The 20311-nt window shown below is 41.8% G+C and overlaps 1 protein-coding gene across 6 annotated transcripts in view; it reads left to right on the forward strand.

Annotated features, from left to right (window-relative positions):
* The window catches only part of PPP1R12B (protein phosphatase 1 regulatory subunit 12B), a 1629528-nt gene that overhangs the window by 1161656 nt on the left and 447561 nt on the right, over positions 1 to 20311 (forward strand). The gene's annotated exons all lie outside the window — the stretch shown is intronic.

Raw genomic sequence — 20311 nt, forward strand, 5'->3', positions numbered from 1 at the left:
ACAGGAATTATTTCTCTTTGCCTCCCTGCATGGGAGTCAATAACCACATATGCTTAGACACTAAGCATAGTAAAGCATGCTTACAGACTACTGTGAGCATCCCCTCCCATGTCATCAGGAAATCCTCAACCTCCAAAAGACCAGCTCCATCATATGCCTCATATCATTGCAGAATTACTTTATTGGGGGGAGGTGTCATGTCAGAACCAGTCACTTTAGAGCAATGGGGACAAGACTTTTATTCAGATCTTCCCTGGTTCCCAGAAAACAATGAACTCGGAGGTCTGCCCTAGACTCTGTTCAACCTAATCACTTTTCTTCTCATTATGATTGCTTGATATCAGCCTCAACCAGTCGACTCTTTTAACAGCTTTACAGTGTACCATGAATCTTTTCAGCGTTAATGGTTTTACACTGAATCTAGAAAAGTAATGTCTGTCAAATCACAGATTAAGTATTTGTGGGATGACTTCTAAGCACCTCTCTGAAGACAGCATTTCGTCCTCCAGAGAAAATACAAACATGTGAGAGTGTTCGATCTCGCCGTTTGTTCTTACACCTGGGTTTGGAGCCGATCCTCGGCTCCGTGTCGGCCGCATGCAAGCTCTGCATCGAGAAGAAGCTCGAGACAACCTAATACCCACAATCCCCCTCTGCCTTTACCTCAGATCTAGTTTGCCGCTGCTGCGTTCGCATCACTGGGTCGAGCTCGAGCACCTACAGATAAGATTTAAGATTTTATTCTTATATTTTCAGGATAAATTTATTCTAAAGAAGTTGTAAGTGACATAGTGTGTGTGTGTGTGTGGTAAGGTTAGGATTTCTTGGTTCCGTTAAGTTTATTTAAACTTATCAGAGTTTTCTCGGGGCCTACCACCCTTTACTTGGATTGACTACCGGATTGACATTTTATATTATTGGATTCGACAATTTCACTGGACTTGACTTATTTACTGGACTTGACTTTTCACTTTTTATCTGCTTTAAGTGTAACATGTCTGAAAAGGCCAAATCTGGTTTCAAGCGTTGCCAATGTGGGCAAAAGATGTCAGTTACTGACAACCATAGTTCCTGTGTCTACTGTCTTGGCCCTCTCCACCTGCAAGAGGACTGCTCAATTTGTCACTCTTTCAGTGGGAGGGTCATGACAGATAGACGCAGGAAACTCATGGACAGGGGTTTGTTAAAACCTACTTTTCAGGAGGCTCTGGATGCTTCAGACCAGGCATCCAAATCCTCGAAGGAATCAAAGACGTCGGAGCCCAGGTCATCGGCTCCGAGCTCTTCGGCTAAAGTTAGATCACCGGTTCCACAGACTTCGGGGCCGAGTGTTCAACTGTTGTCAGTTTCCGAGCCTCGAGTCTTGGAACCGGTGACGGAGCTCCCTCCCCCGACTCTGTTGAGGTCGGCTCCGTCTTCGATTCCTTCGACCCGTTCTTCCAGGCCCCTCTCTGATTCTGATGTAGACCGTGTGGTGCAGAAGTTAATGGAGAATACGGCCTTATCCAAACTCATCTCGGTCTCCTCTCAATTGGTGTCGAGACTTGAAGGCCTTCCCCTGTCTCCATCTGTTCCTCCTCCGAGACCTGTCCAGTCTTCGGAGCCGGAAGAGGCTGAGCTGCTGATTGTGGAGCCCTCGGTGCTAGAACCGTCTTTTTCTCGGTCAGCTCCGTTCACCTCGACTCCATCGGATCCGGTACCGGAGTCTCGGAGCCGAAGATCCATCCTGGGTTCCGGGACCGAGAGTCGAACAGATATTTCGGTTCCGACTCTCCCTCTCGGGGCTTCGGCTCAGATCGACTCGGTTCCGTCCTCGGGGTCGATGCCTTCGGCGCCTGTTTCGGGGATTCTTCCTATTTCTTCGGAACCGGGAGAGGCCTCGACTCGGGACCCGGGGGCCTTCGACCTCATGAGGAAGGTGTTGTCTACCCAGACAACCACATCAGCAGATACAGCTTCTCCTTCCCATAAAGGTCCGTTATCCTCCTCTGCACCCACGGCTACAGCCAAGCGTCGAGCACCTGTGTCTCAGCCACCCCTGGAGGGTGCCCCCTATTCCTCGGAGGCTTCTTCGGATGCTCCCCCCGAAGAAGTCCCTAGGAAAAGATTGTGTAAGAGGAGACACTTAGATTCTCCACAAGAATCTTTGACATCCGATACTGACTTGGATGAGACAAAAGGGTCACCAAAGTCACCTTCAGAGGATGTCTCTTTTTCTGACATCTTGGAGATCCTAAAGCAGAGAGGTGACTGGCAATCCCTCCCCCCTTCTGAGGATGAGTCAGTCTTGCTGAAGGCATTTGGTGCTCGCCCTTCCTCCTCCTGGGTCACTCCGCCCTTCGATGAGTTAATGGAGCTGATTGCTCGAAGGGCGTGGGAGGCTCCTGACATGGTGGAGCCAGTCCCTAGGAAGCCTAATAAATATATTACTGCACCCCAGGACAAGGCTTACTTGACAAAAGGAGTTCCAGTGGACGCTATGGTGGTGGCAGCGGCCACGAAAAAGGAGATGTCGGAATCTTCCTCATCTGTCCATCCCCCTAACAGAGATTCTAGGACTATGGACAGGTACGGGAAGTGCATTTTTAGTTCAACGGCTTTTTCTATGCGATCCCTGAACTATTTGACCCACTTCACACAACTACAGAGGGATCTAATCAAAGAGTTGGGAGATACCCTCCAGGGTACTACAGATGCTGCTGTCTCAGAGAAAGTGACAGCACAACTCAATACCCTAACATCTATTGTAAACTCGTCCATGAGGCTGATCTTGTACGCAGCCGAAGGTTCGAGTAGGGCAGCAGCTTCAGCGATTGCTCTTCGTAGACAATCCTGGATGCGCTTATGTTCATTTGCGGAATCCTTCAAGTCTTCCTTTACTAACGCCCCATTTGACGGGGCCACTCTCTTTGGCCCCAAAGTAAAGGAGACCCTTACCCGGTGTGAGCAGGAGGGAAAGACTCTGTCTGCTGTCGGAGTCCGTTTTTCCACCCCATCCAGACCGTACCCCAAAGGGCAACGCGGTGGAAAAATGTGGTTACGAAAACCCCAAGGTTCTTTCCCAAGCACACAGGGTGATGCCCCTTCTAGAGGCAGAGGAGGGGGCAGAGGTGGAAGACGCCGCCCGGGCGGCAGAGGGGGTCCGCAAAACCAAGGTGACAGGGACACCCCCCCTGGAAAACCTTTCCAGCACTCCTGAGAGGAGGCCCGACTGTCCTGCTCTGGAGGCAGTCGGGGGTCGCCTAGCTTTATACCCTCAGGCCTGGCAAAACATTACTACAGACAACTGGGTAAAAAGCGTTGTTACCAGAGGTTACAGAATACCATTCCTATCCAACCCCATTCCAAGGAAAAAACTCCCAGATGTGCCGCCCCATCTGCGAGAACCAGCAGCTATAGAAATTTCAAAGCTGCTAGAAAAAAGAGTCATCCAACCAGTCCCAGCAGACCAAAGAGGATTCGGAACTTACTCAAGGTTCTTTTTAGTTCCAAAGAAGACAGGGGACTGGAGGCCCATTCTGGACCTAAGCAACCTCAATACCTTCGTCAAGAAAGAAAAGTTCCGAATGGTCACGCTTCAATCGATCCTTCCATTCTTACAGAAGGACGACTGGATGTGCTGAATAGATCTGAAGGACGCATACTACCACATCAAAATGGCCAGAGCATCCAGAGATCATTTGCGCTTCCGGCTGGGAGCCAGTCACTTTCAGTTTCGGGCCCTGCCCTTTGGTCTGACCTCAGCCCCCAGGGTTTTCACCAAATGCATGGCAGTGGTAGCGTCTCACCTGAGACGCCTAGGATTCCAGGTGTTTCCGTATCTGGACGACTGGCTCCTTTCTGCCACCACCCAGCGTCAACTGATACAGGCCAGGGATTACACTCTACAAATCTGTGTTCACCTCAGAATTTCCATAAATTTCGAAAAATCTTTACTACAGCCATCACAGCGTATCTTATTCATAGGAGCGGAATTGGATACGCATCATTTAATTCTAAGACTTCCTCCAGAAAGGATAGCTTCATTACAAACCCACATATCTCTTCTTCTGTCATCCAGAAAATCCCCAGCAAAACTGGTACTAAAGGTTTTGGGCCTCATGGCAGCTTCCCTCATTGCGATACCATTGGGAAGACTGCACATGAGAGTCCTGCAATGGCTACTGTTTGCACAATGGTCGTTCCAACAGCTACCTCTGACGCACGAAATTCTAATCACAAATACATGCAAATCACACCTAGTCTGGTGGCTTCAGACTTGCAACCTTTCCAGGGGAAGACCATTTGTGCTACCCACACCGACAGCTACGGTGACCACGGACGCTTCCCTGATAGGGTGGGGGGGCATCTTTCAGGGACAGACAGTCCAAGGCGAATGGACCAATTTAGAGTACAATCTGCACATCAATGTTCTAGAGTTGAGGGCAGTGTTTCTAGCGTTGTAGCACTTTGCTCCCCTTCTTCCTCTAGGGACTATTGCAGTTCAGACAGACAACATGTCTGTAGTCTGGTACATAAACAAGCAAGGGGGAACCAAGTCCTATCAGTTGTGCAGAGAGGCCATGAGGATCTGGCAATGGGTGGAGTCCACGGGTCGCTTTCTGATAGCAACGCACATCCCGGGGGTCATCCAACGTCATAGCCGACAGGCTGAGCAGGGCAATCTTGTTGCCACACGAGTGGTCCCTAAAACAGTCAGTTGCGAAGAAGATTTTTCGCAAGTGGGGCCAGCCTTCCTGCGATCTGTTTGCGTCTCCAATGAACGCCAAGTGCAGGAGCTACTTTGCCCTATTACCCCCTCCAGGGGAAGTCCCCAGGGACGCACTAGTTCACGATTGGCCCCCGGGTCTCCTGTATGCTTTTCCTCCTTTTCCCCTGATTGCGAAGTTTCTGCAGAAAGCCAGCAACCTGCAAAGGACGATCATCCTCATTGCCCCATTCTGGCCTCGTCAAATTTGGTTCCCCTTTCTTCTGACATACCACATTCGGGGACCCTGGATGCTGGACCCAGAACCAGATCTACTGACTCACTCGTCAGGGGCTCCCCACCCCTCGCTTCTGTCTCTCCATCTAGCAGCTTGGCTGCTCCGCTTCCCTACTTAGCCAGGTCTGATCTTCTTTCACCTGCAGTCCAGGATATACTAATGGCTTCTCATAAAGCTTCCACTACAAAGACCTACACTAGTAGGTGGAAGCGTTTTGTATTCTGGGCAAACACGCAACAATTGGACCCTGTCATAGCTCCTTTAAACAAAATCTTGGAGTTTTTAACAGAATTGTTCCATCAAGGAGCTTCTCCTGCCACTTTAAGAGTGCAATTGGCTGCCATCTCCAACTTTCATGTGGAAGAATGTGGGGCTCCTGTTATGGCCCACAGACTTTGTAAGGCCTTTTTAAAAGGGTCTTTTCACATTAGACCACCGGTTAGATCTCCTACGTCCCCTTGGAATCTAAACCTATTATTATCTAAATTGATGTTACCCCCTTTTGAACCAGCCTCCTCTTGTCCATTGAAGTTTTTGTCATGGAAGACCCTCTTCTTGGTAGCCATTACATCTGCTAGGCGAGTATCTGAGCTTCAGGCTCTCCATTAAACACCCTTATTTAATCTTTCACTCTGACAGAGTATCTCTTCGCACTAATCCATCCTTTCTCCCCAAAGTTTGCTCTATTAATAATATTAATCAATCCATTGAATTACCCACCTTTTTCAAAAATCACTCCAATAAGATGGAGTATATGTTGCACAAGTTGGACGTCCACAGACAACTCAGATTTTACTTGGATAGAACAAAGGATCACAGGAAATCTGATCAACTTTTTGTAGCCTATGCTGATAGCAGGAAAGGTGTAGCGGTTACTAAAAGAACTCTTTCCAAATGGTTAACTGATTGTATTACCTATGTTTATGATTCTTCAAATCAACCATTATCTGTCAAACCCAAAGGACATTCCACAAGATCAGTGTCTACATCCCTGGCTCATGCAGCTCGCCTACCATTAGACGCTATTTGCGCAGCTGCTACTTGGTCTAAACCACATACATTCATTTCTCATTACAAGGTAGACAAGGTTTCTAGGGACAGGGCAACCTTTGGTTCCACTGTGCTCAAGAACGTCCTCCCGTGAGTTCCTTAGGAATATGGAGCTAGGGACGCTACCCAGGTGTAAGAACAAACGGCGAGATCGAACACTCTCACATATAGAAGTTATGTCCTTACCATAACGTTCCATGTGGAGTGTTCATCTCGCCTTTGTTCTTACATTCCCACCCTCCCACCCTCAGGAAGAACGTTCAGTTTGGTGCCTGGTCTGGGTTATTTGGCATCTGCATTGGCAGTTGTTGTATATATGATGTACAGGTGCGTATATATGTAGATATATATATATATATATATATATATATATATATATATATATATATATATATATATATAGAGATATAAGTGTTTTCTGTCTATGTAAAAATTTGGCATGAGTGTGTTCTCTCTCTGACTGCTGGTTTGCTTGCAAACTAGATCTGAGGTAAAGGCAGAGGGGGATTGTGGGTATTAGGTTGTCTCGAGCTTCTTCTCGATGCAGAGCTTGCATGCGGCCGACACGGAGCCGAGGATCGTCTCCGAACCCAGGTGTAAGAACAAAGGCGAGATGAACACTCCACATGGAACGTTATGGTAAGGACATAACTTCTATTTCTCATCAGTCTTTCTCTTCAAACATTGTCCACTGCAAGAGAAATTCTGAGTTCAAGGTTTCATGGCTTCCTCTATCCTCATAATTCAATTTCCCAGACTTCACATTAGAAAGATCCATAAAAGATTCATGTGCACAGTGGAGCAGCAGATAGTGTTGTCACCTCACAGCAAGAGGTTCTCCAGTTAGATTTTCATCTGGGGTGTCTTCTGTACAGTCTGCATGTCCTTCTTGTGTTCATATGGGTTTCCTCGAGTTGCTCTACTTTCCTCCCATGTTCCAAACTCATGCAGTAGGTAGACCGGATACACTAAATTGGCCATAGGTGTGAATGTACATGCGAATATGTGGTATGGAAGAACAACAGCAGCAGGGCAAGCCACCCGATGGTGTAAGCCTTGGCTCTCAATCATTGTCACTGTTGAAGTGACACCCCAACCTTATGTACAAAAATGGGATAAAAGGGGTTAAACGTGGATGGGTGGAAATAGGAAAAGATCCAGTGGTCTTTCAAATCATTTTGGCTCCAACACCCATCATTCTCTTTCCTTTTGATTTTCAGTTCTTAAATTTGTGAAAAAAGAACTTCTTAAGTGGACAGATAAGTTGATTGCAACTCAGGTGTTTCTTTATTTCCTTCCCACCCATCTTTGTCAGTGACCTCACATGCTTCAGATTTTGCCTGGATGCTTTTTCTTAGTGTGACAGGGTACAGGGAATCTGGGAACCATGGCATTGTTGCCAATACATCAACCTGAAGGTAATTATGGCCCTAAGATCCCTGAAGCAGCTCTGGTGTCATGGAACTCTTAGTGGTGGCAGATAACACCACTGTCATATGATACATGAACAAATGGGGAGGTACAAAAATCATACCCATTTTGCAGAGTGGCCATGATTGCCTGGGACATAACACTCCACTGCAGCTTATTTCTCTAAGCTACTTACATCCCATCATGGCAAAACACAATATCAGACTGTTTGATCATATCCAAGATAAACCTTTATGAGTGGATGCTACACCAAGAGGTCTTCCTACAGATAATCGACCAGTGGGAACCTCCCCAAATATATCTTTTTGCACCCTATCGAAACTGGCAACTGAAACTCTTCTGCTCCAAGAAGAACACATTGCAAAGAGGCTGGGAAAACATATGCATTCTCAAACACTGATCAAAGATGTTTCTTTCTGCCTTTCCTCTCTTTCTTCTTATGTTTAAAGTTCTTCAAAATATCAGAAAGGACTTAACCAAGGATGTTACTGGTGACTTCTTTTTGGACTAGACAACATTGGTTCTCCCTTTTCATTCAACTATCCAGAGGGAGCTGCCAAAAACTTCCTTGCAAAGTGTACTTCCTCTCATAGAAGAAAGGATTTCCTGATTCATCTCAATATTCAAAATCTTAATTTGTGTGGAATATAGGCTCTTGATCCCTTTTCAACACCTTATTTGTGCAAAAGGTATTGAAGGAGGCAAGAAGATCTCCTACTAAAAATGTTACTTATCCAAATGGAAAAGATTTTATCTTTGATGTCAAAACAGATTTTAAGACCCATCTCAAGTGGAGTCAACCCCAGTTCTTCATTAACCGTGTGAATTGCTTAATTCTGGCCTTGTGCACACTTCAGTAAAGGTACACCTCTTGGCTGTTCCAGCATGTATGTCTCTGGATCCCCCATTTCTTCTTTATTTCAAGTTAAACAGTTTTAAAGGAGGATTTGCATATCAGACTACCAAGAAAAAGGGTAGCTCCTACTTGAGACTTGAATTATATTTTGGAAAAGTTAAAGCCACCTTCCTTTGAGCCTTCAGACAGCTCTCTCTAAAGTTTCTAACATGGAAGGTGACCTTGCTGGTAGCTTTATTTTCTACCAGTTATCTGAATCACAAGTCATTATGTCTGTTCAGCCTTTTTTGTTTTTTTTTCACAAGAATATAGTGAGTCTCAGAACCTATCCTTCCTTTATGCCTAAAGTTGTCTCTGACTTTACTCTTAGTCAAAGTATCCAGCTCCTTGTTTTGTATCCTGACCCTCAAAGCAAATTAGAAAGCATTTGTCATTGCCTGGATGTACACAGACAACTGAGATTTTTTCTAGACAAAACCAAAGACTTCAAGAAATCTAATCAGCTTTCTGTGTCTTATGATGGCAAAGAAAAGGTTCAGTCAGTATCTAAACAAGCTGTTTATAGATGGTTTTCCCACTCTATTCAGTTCTGCTATTCCAGACATGGCAAAAATCCTTCTCAGAATTTCAAGACTCATTCCACTAGAGCTGTTACTTAATCCAGGGCATTCTGGATAGGGATAGACGTAGATCTATACTATAAGCAGCTACTTAGTCCTCAATCCATACTTCGATCAAACAATGCAGGCTGGCTCTTATTTCCAGAGTCAGAGCAGGCTTTGCCAGAGCTGTTCTTCAGGAAATCCAGAACTCTGGTATTTCTTCATTCACCCTTACTTCTTGAGCTTTGGAGATATCCCATATGGAAATGGCTACTGCAACAGTGATCTAATGAACAACATAGTACATTTATGAAGTTTACTTTTACCATAGCAGTAGAATAAATCACTGTTACAGTAGTAACACCCTCCTTTAATCCTCCTCTTTTTCCCTTCCCTAACTGGGGTGCAGTATCCTCTCCTTTCCGCTTTAGTAGCAAGACCTTAGATCTTTAGGTGTTAACCTTTTATTTTTAGGCAGGAAAGCTTTGAGTTTTGGCACATCTGTGCATTCCTGTTATAGATGCATGCCTTGTTGTGCTAAGGTTGTATGACATGTGACAAAGTTGCCTGATGCTTTGTAAGACTATCCGGCATTACTGTATCCTTGGCTGAATACATCCCATATGGAATGGCTACCACAGCAATATTCCATTTGAACTTCTACTGTTATGGTATGTAAAGTCTGCAGCTCTACTTTTTAGGGTACCTCATGTCATTTTCCACAAGAGTTCTTCAATGAACCCTTTAGGTTCCATAATCTCAACTTTCAGATTCTTTTTCACCACATCCATATATGTAGTGTATGATGTTCTTATCTGACCTGATGATTGGATTCAATTAATCCCAGAGTGAACCCTATCTAAATCCAGACTTCTCTGGTGAGAGCCACCATGGAAGCACCTGCCTGTGATGGGGGGCAGTTCAATTGGCCAATCATCCAAGGTACCCGGGTACACCAGGAGGGTAACAGTTTCAAATTCCAAGACTCATAGGTGTGAGTCCATGACAGCAAGACTGAATATGTGAAAATGGATACTTCTGTGTGCTGTGTCTGAGATTGCTATGTCTTGTAGTATTCCCTTTTCCTCCCAGTCATGGTAATCTCGGAGTTAATATGAATAAGTAATGGGGTTGTGGAAGGTGCAGCTTCACATATAGGTGGGTCTGGGGGGAGTGCCCCCTGCAAAAAATTATTTTAAAGGAGTAAAAAAGAATGACAGCTGTCAACATTTGCTGCTTTCCTTTAGTTTTTTTTTTTGTTCATAATTCATGGACCCTCATTTACATGTCACAGAATTACAACAAAGTACCCACATCAGTGTCATTTCACACCATTTTCTTAGAAATGAAAGCAGTGCTCTTATCTCTTCTAGCTTTTCTGTAGTTGTAAAAGGAGACCTTTTTATTCATTCACACAATATGCCTGCAGTCTGATATATCAAGAAATGAGAGAGAACTTGCTCTTAACCTCTTTGAGGATGTGGTACTAGGCAGTCAAATTCTATCAATTTCTACTGGCAAAATACATTCTGAGGAAGGCCAGCTTACTACTAGCATATAGACTGAAACGCTGTCTTGTATTGCCTAACTTTCTTTGACTGCCTCTGTTTCTGTAATGTACCTTTTCTGCCAACACCAGTTGTTACAACTGTTTTCCCTAATCCTGCCTCTGGAAGCTAGTGTAACATTGGCTACTTTTTCTCATTGGCTGGACAAACCCATCAGTGTGTATGCATTATCAGAATGCACTCATCCATGAGGCAGACATCATCTACGGATTTATTCCATCTTGCTCACTATGTGGATTCTCCATTTCTATCAGTCACCAGTAACCCCTTATTCCCCTCTTGAGTTGTTCAGATTATCTCTTCATTTTAGGAAATGAAAACTCAAAATACATATAGAGGTAAATGGAGTCACTCCTGTTTATGGAATACAGTCAAAGGAACAGACCTCTTCTGTGCTTCTTCACCTATTTTAGATTGCTTCTCTAAGATTTTCAGTTCTGGGCTGAGTTACTCCTCTATCAAGGTGCAAATAGTAACTATATCTAACTTCACTGAGATTGCTCAAGGTTTGCAAAAGGTTTCTAACGGGCACATTCCCTTTTAGATCCTTGGGTTTCTACTTAAAGAAATACTGACCTTACCATCATTTGAACTTTTATAACATGAATTGAAATATGTATATCAGAAAATATTATTTCAAGTGGCAGTTAACTTCTGCCAGAATAAGTTTGGAAATCCATGTACATTCTATCAATCCTGCTTATAGAGTCACTTTCCGTACTAATCCCTCCTTTTGCACCAAGTGACCACAGAGATTTAATCAGTCACAGAATGTTCCTGTTGTATCTGAGAGACGTCACTTTCAATATTAATCCATGTTTATGCATGGAATGAACACAGAGATTTAATCAGTCAACTAATGTTCCTGTATTATCTGAGAATATTCTTACTAGGGAAGGTATGTCCGACATGTGCATATCACTTGAGATTTTATGATGAAAGGACAAAGGCTATCCACAAAGCCAGCCATCAGTTTGTTTCCTTTTCTAAATGTAAGCTTGTTAATAAAAATTTTTAAGCTTACGTTAGCCAGATGGCAACTGACTGTATACATTACAGCGCCTGGGGCTCATTCCCTAGAGCAATCACTAAATGTACAGCTTTCTTCAGAAATACAACTCTGAATTACATTTATGTAGCAGCCATTGATCTACAATCAACACCTTTCCAAGGTGCAATAAAGTGGATGTGATGTCCAGATCCACACCTTCTTCTTTGCAGCTGCTATATGGGGATGTTCTTATGGGGAATAATGACCAGGAAGCTTTATTTGGGACTGCATTACTTTATGGAGGATGGGCCTCCTTTTATCAAGTAAGAAAGCTACGTTGTAAGTCATTACAATAGGTCTTTAAGAGCAGATCCATCTTCCAAAGCATATCCATCAACCTTCCCCCAGTTTGGATGAAGATGGTCTCATGTGTCTTCTTCCTTCTGGGCCTTAGACACTTTGAATTTCACTTTTGTATGAAAATATTGGAAAGTAAGTATCCTAAACTATGAGGGTACAGACTGTGTGGACTGTGGCAAGCTTGCTTTGTTAGAGTTTGTCAGGCTGTTTAGGAAGGCATACCTACCTTAAAGTGGTGTTCACCAAAAATGCAGCCAGGCTACTGCCTTATTTGGGACCACAGAAATTTATCCTGAAAAGAATGTCTTTCCCTCCACTGCTATTGGCGAGCCACTGCCAGGATTAAAAAACACAGTGATCTCATAATACAATATTCTCTAATGCTATTGTTCCTTAAATACTAAATGGGCCTTCCATGCCTGATATTTTCTCCCTTCTAAGAGTTCTCCCTTACTGGGAGGGACAGGTGATTGTTTCATTTTGCTCCAAGAATTTAGCTCCTGTGATGCTGGAGATAACTTGCCACAGCTGATATATTAAAACGCACTATTAACTGAAATGAAATAATATATCATCTCTGAGCTTTGGAGGGTTTTGGACAGATGTCTCGTCAAACAGGTGAAGTATCCTTGTCTACATCATCGCAGTCACTGAAATTCCATTGCATTGTTTCTCAGAGAGAACGCAACAGTCTGAGGTGCTTTCCCAACACAAGCAAGATATCATGCGGAAATGTTCTCTGATAGGTTTCCACCAGATATGGGGCAGACATAAATCTGTTGACAGCAGTGGAGGACCCATTCATTTATATATGTGTATATATATGGGTCTAGGACGTTTGCTCGAATGAGCAAACATCCGAAACCCAATTGGCCGGGCATCTTACGCGAAAATGCTTTTCACAGAAGAAGCACTTTTGCGTAAGTATGCCTGTTGCCGAGGCCGTACTATGGTGCAGATAAGGGAAAATTAGAGGGTGTGGGGGGGGCACAGCCCTACACATGGAGGGTACAGGGGGGTGAAGCCCCCTGCTAAAAGAATGCAGTGTTTTTTTTTTTTTTTAGTAGCGCACTTTAACAAAATCGCTTTTTCGATAAAAGAGCTTTTGTTAAAGTGTGTTCGGTGGTTATAGATTTGGACATTTGCTCATTCGAGCAAACAAATGTCCTAGATATATATATATATATATATATATATATATATATATATATATATATAACACACCAAACAAGTCCAGCACTCAAATAAGAAAGACAATAAATCGGCCGTTTTGGAAGTAAAGGCTTTATTAAGCCAAAAACAGTCTGCCCCACAAACCGGTTTCGCTCTAACTGAGCGTCATCAGTGTGATACAGCAGTTTGAGCACATCACGCATATATGCGTGCTTTCAAATTTACACTTCTCTCCCTTAAAGCGATATTTCGCTAATACAGTTAAAGATGAAAAGATGCAATTTTAGAATAAAAACCAAATGTTGTTCTATGATGTTCATTATATAAACGATGTCCAAAACATACAGATCTTCTAGGTACACTATATGTAACATTATAGATCTCCCAAAAAATTATATAAAAATAATTAAATGATAAACAATAAAGGTATATATATATATATATATAAAAATATATATATATATAAACGCACACCCACATCCTGTCATTGTATTATATATATCCTAAAATAAGGACACATAAAAAATTATAAGGACACAAAAAACTACCACACACAACTCACCAAATAAGTGTGTGTGTGTGTGCGCATGTGTGCATGTGTGTATACACATACACATACAAGTGTGTCTTCATACTTAAACCCTGACATATTATATATTAAATGCATATAATATGCACAAACATCATATCAGTATTACAAAAACACACATACATATATAAAAAATATAATATACACATGTATACATAAACAATAACATCCGCAAACACACACCCGTACTAATACACAGGTGGGCAAATGAATATACATATACAAATATATATATATAAAAATATACACACAAACACACACACATATATTTAACATACCCCCATCAAACATACAAATGTACAAAAAGATGTGTATGTATATGTCAACACGCAAAATGCAAAAATGCAAAAAATACAAAAATTACAAAAATAGAAATGCAAAAAACAAACCATAATCTGAAAATTATCTAACTGGAAATGGAACATTTACCAATGGTCATTCAAACCCGGCTTGAATAAAGCCCCTAAGTTTACTATCCATCTACGTTCTTTATTAGTTAGTATTTTATGTTTAAGTGCATCCCCTTTAATCATATCATTTACTTTATCTATACCAACAAAAACAAAATGAGCTGCAGGATGATTTATAATGTGCTTATACAATGCACTTCTCATCCTCTTACATTTTATATCACTAAGATGGGTGGCAATCCTTTGTTTTAGATGGCACGAAGTTTGTCCAATATAAAAAGAACCACATCTACACAAAGCCATATATACCACCCATGATGTACTACATGTAATAAAGCATCTGATGTCATAAACCTTACTAGTGTTGGCTGAAGTAAAAGTTACCGTCTTTGACATTAAATTGCAATATTTGCAGTGTCCACAAAAAGTGCTACCCTTCCTAGAAGAATCTAATAAGCTAGTGGCTTTACTCTTTTTATAGTGAGAGAAATATTCACCTAAGTTTTTACCTCTCCTAAATCCAAACTGGCACTGATTACCCAAAATTGAATGTAATAATGGGTCATTGTGTAGAATAAACCAATATTTATCAATAACCTGTTTTATTAAATAGGTATTAGTAGCATAAGTAGTGATAAACCGAATGTTTTCACCCTTCAATATCTGCTTTGGTACATCTACACTATCCTTCAGAAGCAAATCTCTTCCCAGGTTCCTATTGACATCAAAAGCCTCCTTAATATTTCCAGTTTTGTAACCCCTATTTTTAAATCTAAAAGATAAATCTTTTGCCATTGTGTTATAATCAATTGCATCAGAACAAATAGTCTTTATTCTCCTAAATTGTGCCTTGGGTATGTTCCTAATAGTATGGGGAGGGTGGCAGCTAGTAGCATACAATAAAGAATTTATTGAAAAAGGTTTCCAATATAGGGAAGTAATAATAGTACCATCAATTGTCTTAGTGATACTTACATCCAAGAAATCTATTGTAAATAACTCTAACTTCCCAACAAACTTAATACCAAAATTATTGGAATTTAAATATTCTTTAAATTTTGACCAGCCTTCTATGCTGCCACACCATACAACCCAACAATCATCTAGGAACCGTCTCCACATGACAAGCTGTTCAGAGAAAGGAAACTGAGTGTTGTAAATAAATAATTCCTCCAGGTAGCCCATAAATAGGTCAGCATATATAGGGGCAAAAGTAGCCCCATAGCTGTCCCCTTATCTGTAGATACCATTTGTTATCGAATTTGAAAGCATTGTGCTCAAGAACTAGTTTAAGTAAAGAAACCAAGAAATTCTTCTCATCCATGGTATATAGTCCTGATCTCTGTATCCAAAATTCTACCGCCTCAATACCACCTGAGTGCGGAATACTGGTATACAAAGATTGGACATCTAGAGTCCCTAGTTTACTATCAAAGGATAGTTGTAAATCTTCCATCAAATTCAAGAACTGCTTGGTATCTCTTATCCTAGCTCTCACCTGCACTAAAAGAGGTTTTAATTTGCTTTCAAGGTACTCAGATAATGGTTCTGTCAAGGAACCTCGACCTGAAACTATGGGCCTACCTGGAGGATCACACAGTTTTTTATGTATTTTTGGCAGAATGTAATAGTACTGAAATGTAGGACACTCAACCTGTAATTGTTTAACCAACTCTGAGCTAATCCAATTTTCACATACTGCCTGTTGTAAAAATGTATCAACAATACTTTTAAATTCTGATGTAGGATCAGCACACAAATGGCTATAGAAATAAGAATCACTCAACTGTATTGTGGCTTCAGCATCATATTTATTCTTATCCCATATCACCACTGCACCTCCCTTGTCCGCTTTAGTGATTACTATCTGTGAATTTTGCTTTAATCTGTCCAGAGCCAGTTTTTCTTCTCTGGATATATTATAATTAGCATTTCTAAAGATTTCAGTTTGTCTAGTTTGTAAATCCTTCAGCACCATTTGTTCAAAAACTTTAACATTGCTGTTGTATATTGGTGCAAAATCAGATTTTTTGAAAACAAAATCACTTTTAGATACAGATAACATTTTCGCTGTTTGATTAGCAAAATAACATTTCAGATTAAGCAACCTACTGAAATTTTTTACATCACAAACAGTATCATATTGTGATAAATAAAAAGAAGGCACAAAGTTTAATCCTTTATGTAGCAATTTTAATTCAGAATAACTGAACTGGTAGTTAGTTAAATTAACCACAATATTATTGCTATCATAAATATCATTGTTGTCAAAGGACAAGACAGAAACCGGTACTGTGGGGCTAACCCCCTCCATTAAACCTAAATGTCCATATGAGTTCTTATGTTTCCGGCCACCCCTCCTAAAGGGGTTTTGGATTTCTTAGAAGAAGGTAATTCTGGCGATATATATATATGATTTATTTATTTTATTTTACATTTGTTTACCGAGAGAGTCCGACTGGGCAAGAAGGCCATTTTCAGCAAAGGCCCGTGGAGAAAAGCTCCATTAAGATAAAACAGTAAGCTTAAAAACAATACACATAAGAAGATTGAGTAGAAAACAGTAACATGTTATTCAATACATTACAAGCTCAATTGAGATAAAACAATAAGATTAAAAACAACATACATAAAAACTGAGGAGAGAGCAGTAAAGTGGATATAGCTGTTATAAAATACTTTACATTACAAATAGGTGGGTATTACATACAGATACTTGTACAGGAATAAGTATTTGGTACAATGCCATTGTAGACTTTGGCATTTTCTGAGTGTATACCATACAGCTACCTGTGATATAATGATACAGAAGAAGAAATCTGTGATTAGTCCATTCTGGGTTGAGCTTGCCCTAGAAGGGTAGAGTAGAAGGTTTTGCATTCAGAGTAGGAGATAGGTGCGCTGTGTTACAGGAGACGAGGATGTTACAGCAGGGATGACTGTGTTATGATAGCAGGGAGTATATGTGAACTAAGGCATAAAACTTGTTTTAGTAGGAGCTTATCCTGGGTCTGGATATATATTTTGCTGTATTGTTGAGTTGGGTTATGATGATGTAAATATCTTCACAAACTGTGCTATTTACAGAAAGTTGCATGTCCTGTAGCACAGCTTGATTCTATGTAGTTCAGTTTGAGTGAGTACAGCAGGGAAATTAACTATGTCAACATCTGTGCCTTATTTCCTGGCTATTCAGATGCTGCATCGTATTAGAAGTGAAGAAATGCTTGCGTTCTGATAAGTGTATCAGCAGAAAGAACTACCACTGCTTTCATGAGTTTCTTTGGAATGCAAATGTATAATTCACAGAGGAAAAATGTTTCTTAAACTGCAGATCCCTGGGGAATTCTGTTGCTCACAGAAACTTAGCATAAATCTGGAAGCTGTGGTTGAGAAATTTGATTTATTTCTTAATATGACTGGAATACCTAAAAAGACTGCAAAAATACAACATGTTACATTCTTGAATGTCACTGGGGATGAAACCCTAAAGTTTTTTTCCTTTTTTTTAATCTTCATGAAAAGAATAAACAGTATCAGCAATTAGATAAAAAAATCAGGAATTATTGTGAGCCTAAGTAGAATTTGCCACTTAGTTACCATTCAGTCTTTTCACGGGCACACAGTTCTATAGAGACGTTACCATTCACTCTTTTCATGGGCACACAGTTCTATGGAGACTACAGATGCATATGCCATTGAGTAGAAGAACAGAGCCAATGACTGTGAATTTAAAATTACTTGAACTTTTTATAGGTTCATAGGTAGGTACTAGGCTATCGAACCTAGGGCCTATGTAAGCCTAACCAACAAGGTTCCCTGGCTTTCACCACCCCTGGATGCTATTTACCTGCTCCCCTATCTAGCAGGGCCACCGATGTGATGCCCAGGATGAATTTCCTATTGCCCATCCACTCATCAAGATTTTTCTTGAAGAGTGCCAGTGACAAACTCTGCTTGACATAGATAGGTAGTTTGTTCCAGAGTATGGGAAATCTCTGGGACAGGAATCTATCCCTCCAGGATGTTCTGTTAATTGTGGTGATGAGGTTTTGGTCCCTAGAGCATGTGGCTCTGAGGGATTGGGATTTCTTTAGGTCTAGCATGTCCAGCAGCTCAGGGTTTGACATAGCTTTGTGTGTTAGGCAGAGATTACCTCGGAGTAGGTGATACACTATGGAGTAAAGCTAGAGTCTTTTGAGGTGGTCAGTATAGGGTAACTGTTTGAGTCCCATAATCCTCTTTGTGAGGTATTTTTGTGGCCTTTCTGGCTGCTGCAGATGCCTTGTAAGGTACATTCCAAATGGGGAGTTGTATTCTATAATGGGTCTGATGAGAGCCGAGTAGAGGGGGCAATGACTTATGTTTTCCTTGATGAGAACCCTTTTATGATGAGGTGTGCTATGTAGAAGGATTTCCTGACTACTGTGGCAATGTGATTATCAAAGGAAAGGCTACTGTCCACTAGATTCCTGAGGTCTCTTATCACACCTTTGGTGTTAAATGGGCTACCACCTATGTGGTAGTCCATGGGTACAGGGTTTTTACCAAAGGGGATGACAATGCATTTTTTGGCACTGAGCTTGAGGCCATGGCTCTGACACCAGGCATCAGTCTCGGTGAGGCCCTTTTGCAGGATGCCCATGTCATTTGGGGACTCTACTATGGCACCAAATTTGCAGTCATCTGCGAACTTTGTCAGCCAGAGACCCTCTGTGTTGGCCTTTACTTCAGAGAAGTAGATCCCAAACAGGAGGGGACCCAAGACTGAACCTTATGGTACTCCACTTGTCACAGGTTTGGAGTCAGATTTGGAGTCCGCAATTTTTGCAGTGTGGGTTTTGTCTGTGAGCCAGTTGGTGACCCATCTTGTGACATACACATTTATACCCAGCTTGGTGAGTTTATTTACGATACCAGAATGGGAGATGGTGTTGAAAGCCTTGGTGAGGTCAAGATAGGCTGTGTGGACTGCCTTACCTTCCTCCACGGCTTTGGTGACTGTTTCAAAGAAGTCAACCAGGTTCAGGAGACATGATCTGCCCTTCAGAAATTTGAACTGGGTGTGGTCCAGAGTTTGGAGGTTACCAATATCCTTGTTTATGAGTTCCATGGTAATACACTCCATGGCCTTGGAGATCATGTTTATCAGGCTAATAGGGCAATAGTTCCCAGGGTCCGTGGCGGCTCCCCCTTTGTGGAGTGGTACAACTGTTGCTGTGTGCCATTCATTGGGTACAAAGCCTGTCGAGGCGCTATGATTGAACATGGTGCTTAGGTGGGGGGCTAGTTCATTCTGAAGCTCATGTAGAATGCAGCCAAGGATATTGTCCTGTCCCATGGATGCTGTGTCCCTGGCTTTCGATAGCGCAGTTTGCACCTATTCAGTTGTGATTGCAGGGACACTGCATTCTTCTGGTATGGATATTGGCCCTTTAGGAGTTGGGGGGGGGTAAAGTTGGCACTGAACCTATCAGTCAGGATGTTGGCAATATCAGTTGGTTCTATGAATTTTGTTCCATTGTGCTTTAGCTCAGAGCAAATATGGGTGTTGCCATTGAGATTCTTGACATAGCTGTAAAATGCTTTGTGGTTGTCCTTAGAGTCAATGGCAATCTTATTTTCATAGTTCGCTTTGGAGGATTTTATGAGAAATCTCAGCTTCTTGCTCAGGCTGACTAGGGAGCTCCTTCATTCATGGGATTTTATTCTCTTTTGCAACAGTTTCTTCCTTCTGATGTAGAGTTTGTTAATAGCAGAGGACCACCAGATTGGTTTCCTTTTTTTAGAAGACTGCGTCTTGGTTCTATTAGGGATGGCATGATCCATGCACCTATGTAGGTGCTTATAGAGTGCATTTGTATAAAATTTGGCTGCGGTAACTGTATTATCCATCTGCATGGGTGTTGTGAAATTGACCACTTCTACTTTAAGTAGCACGAAGTTGGCTTTGGAGAAGTTTTTTACAGTGGTTTCCTTAGTGGGGAGTGGGGGTGGGATGTGGATATCTAGGGTGATTAGTTTATGGTCAGATCTGACCAACGAGGGTCTGACTTCAGGTGTGAAGCACCTGTCACTCATGTTGGTAAGTACTAGGTCTAGGATATTTTTGCCCCAGGTAGGGGTGTGGACAAGTTGATCCAGGGCATTGGAATTTACGAATTCAAGGAAGTGTTGAGGAAAGGAGTTAGCACAAGAGTAGTTTTCCTAGTTAATGGTGTGGTAGTTGAAATCTCCCAATATTAGGTGTTTGGTTGGACCCTGATATTCTCTATTATAGGTTCATAGGTGGGTGC

Source organism: Protopterus annectens, chromosome 7.part0, assembly GCF_019279795.1.
Source record: "Protopterus annectens isolate FY-2018-M chromosome 7.part0, PAN1.0, whole genome shotgun sequence".
NCBI classification, from domain to species: domain Eukaryota; kingdom Metazoa; phylum Chordata; order Ceratodontiformes; family Protopteridae; genus Protopterus; species Protopterus annectens.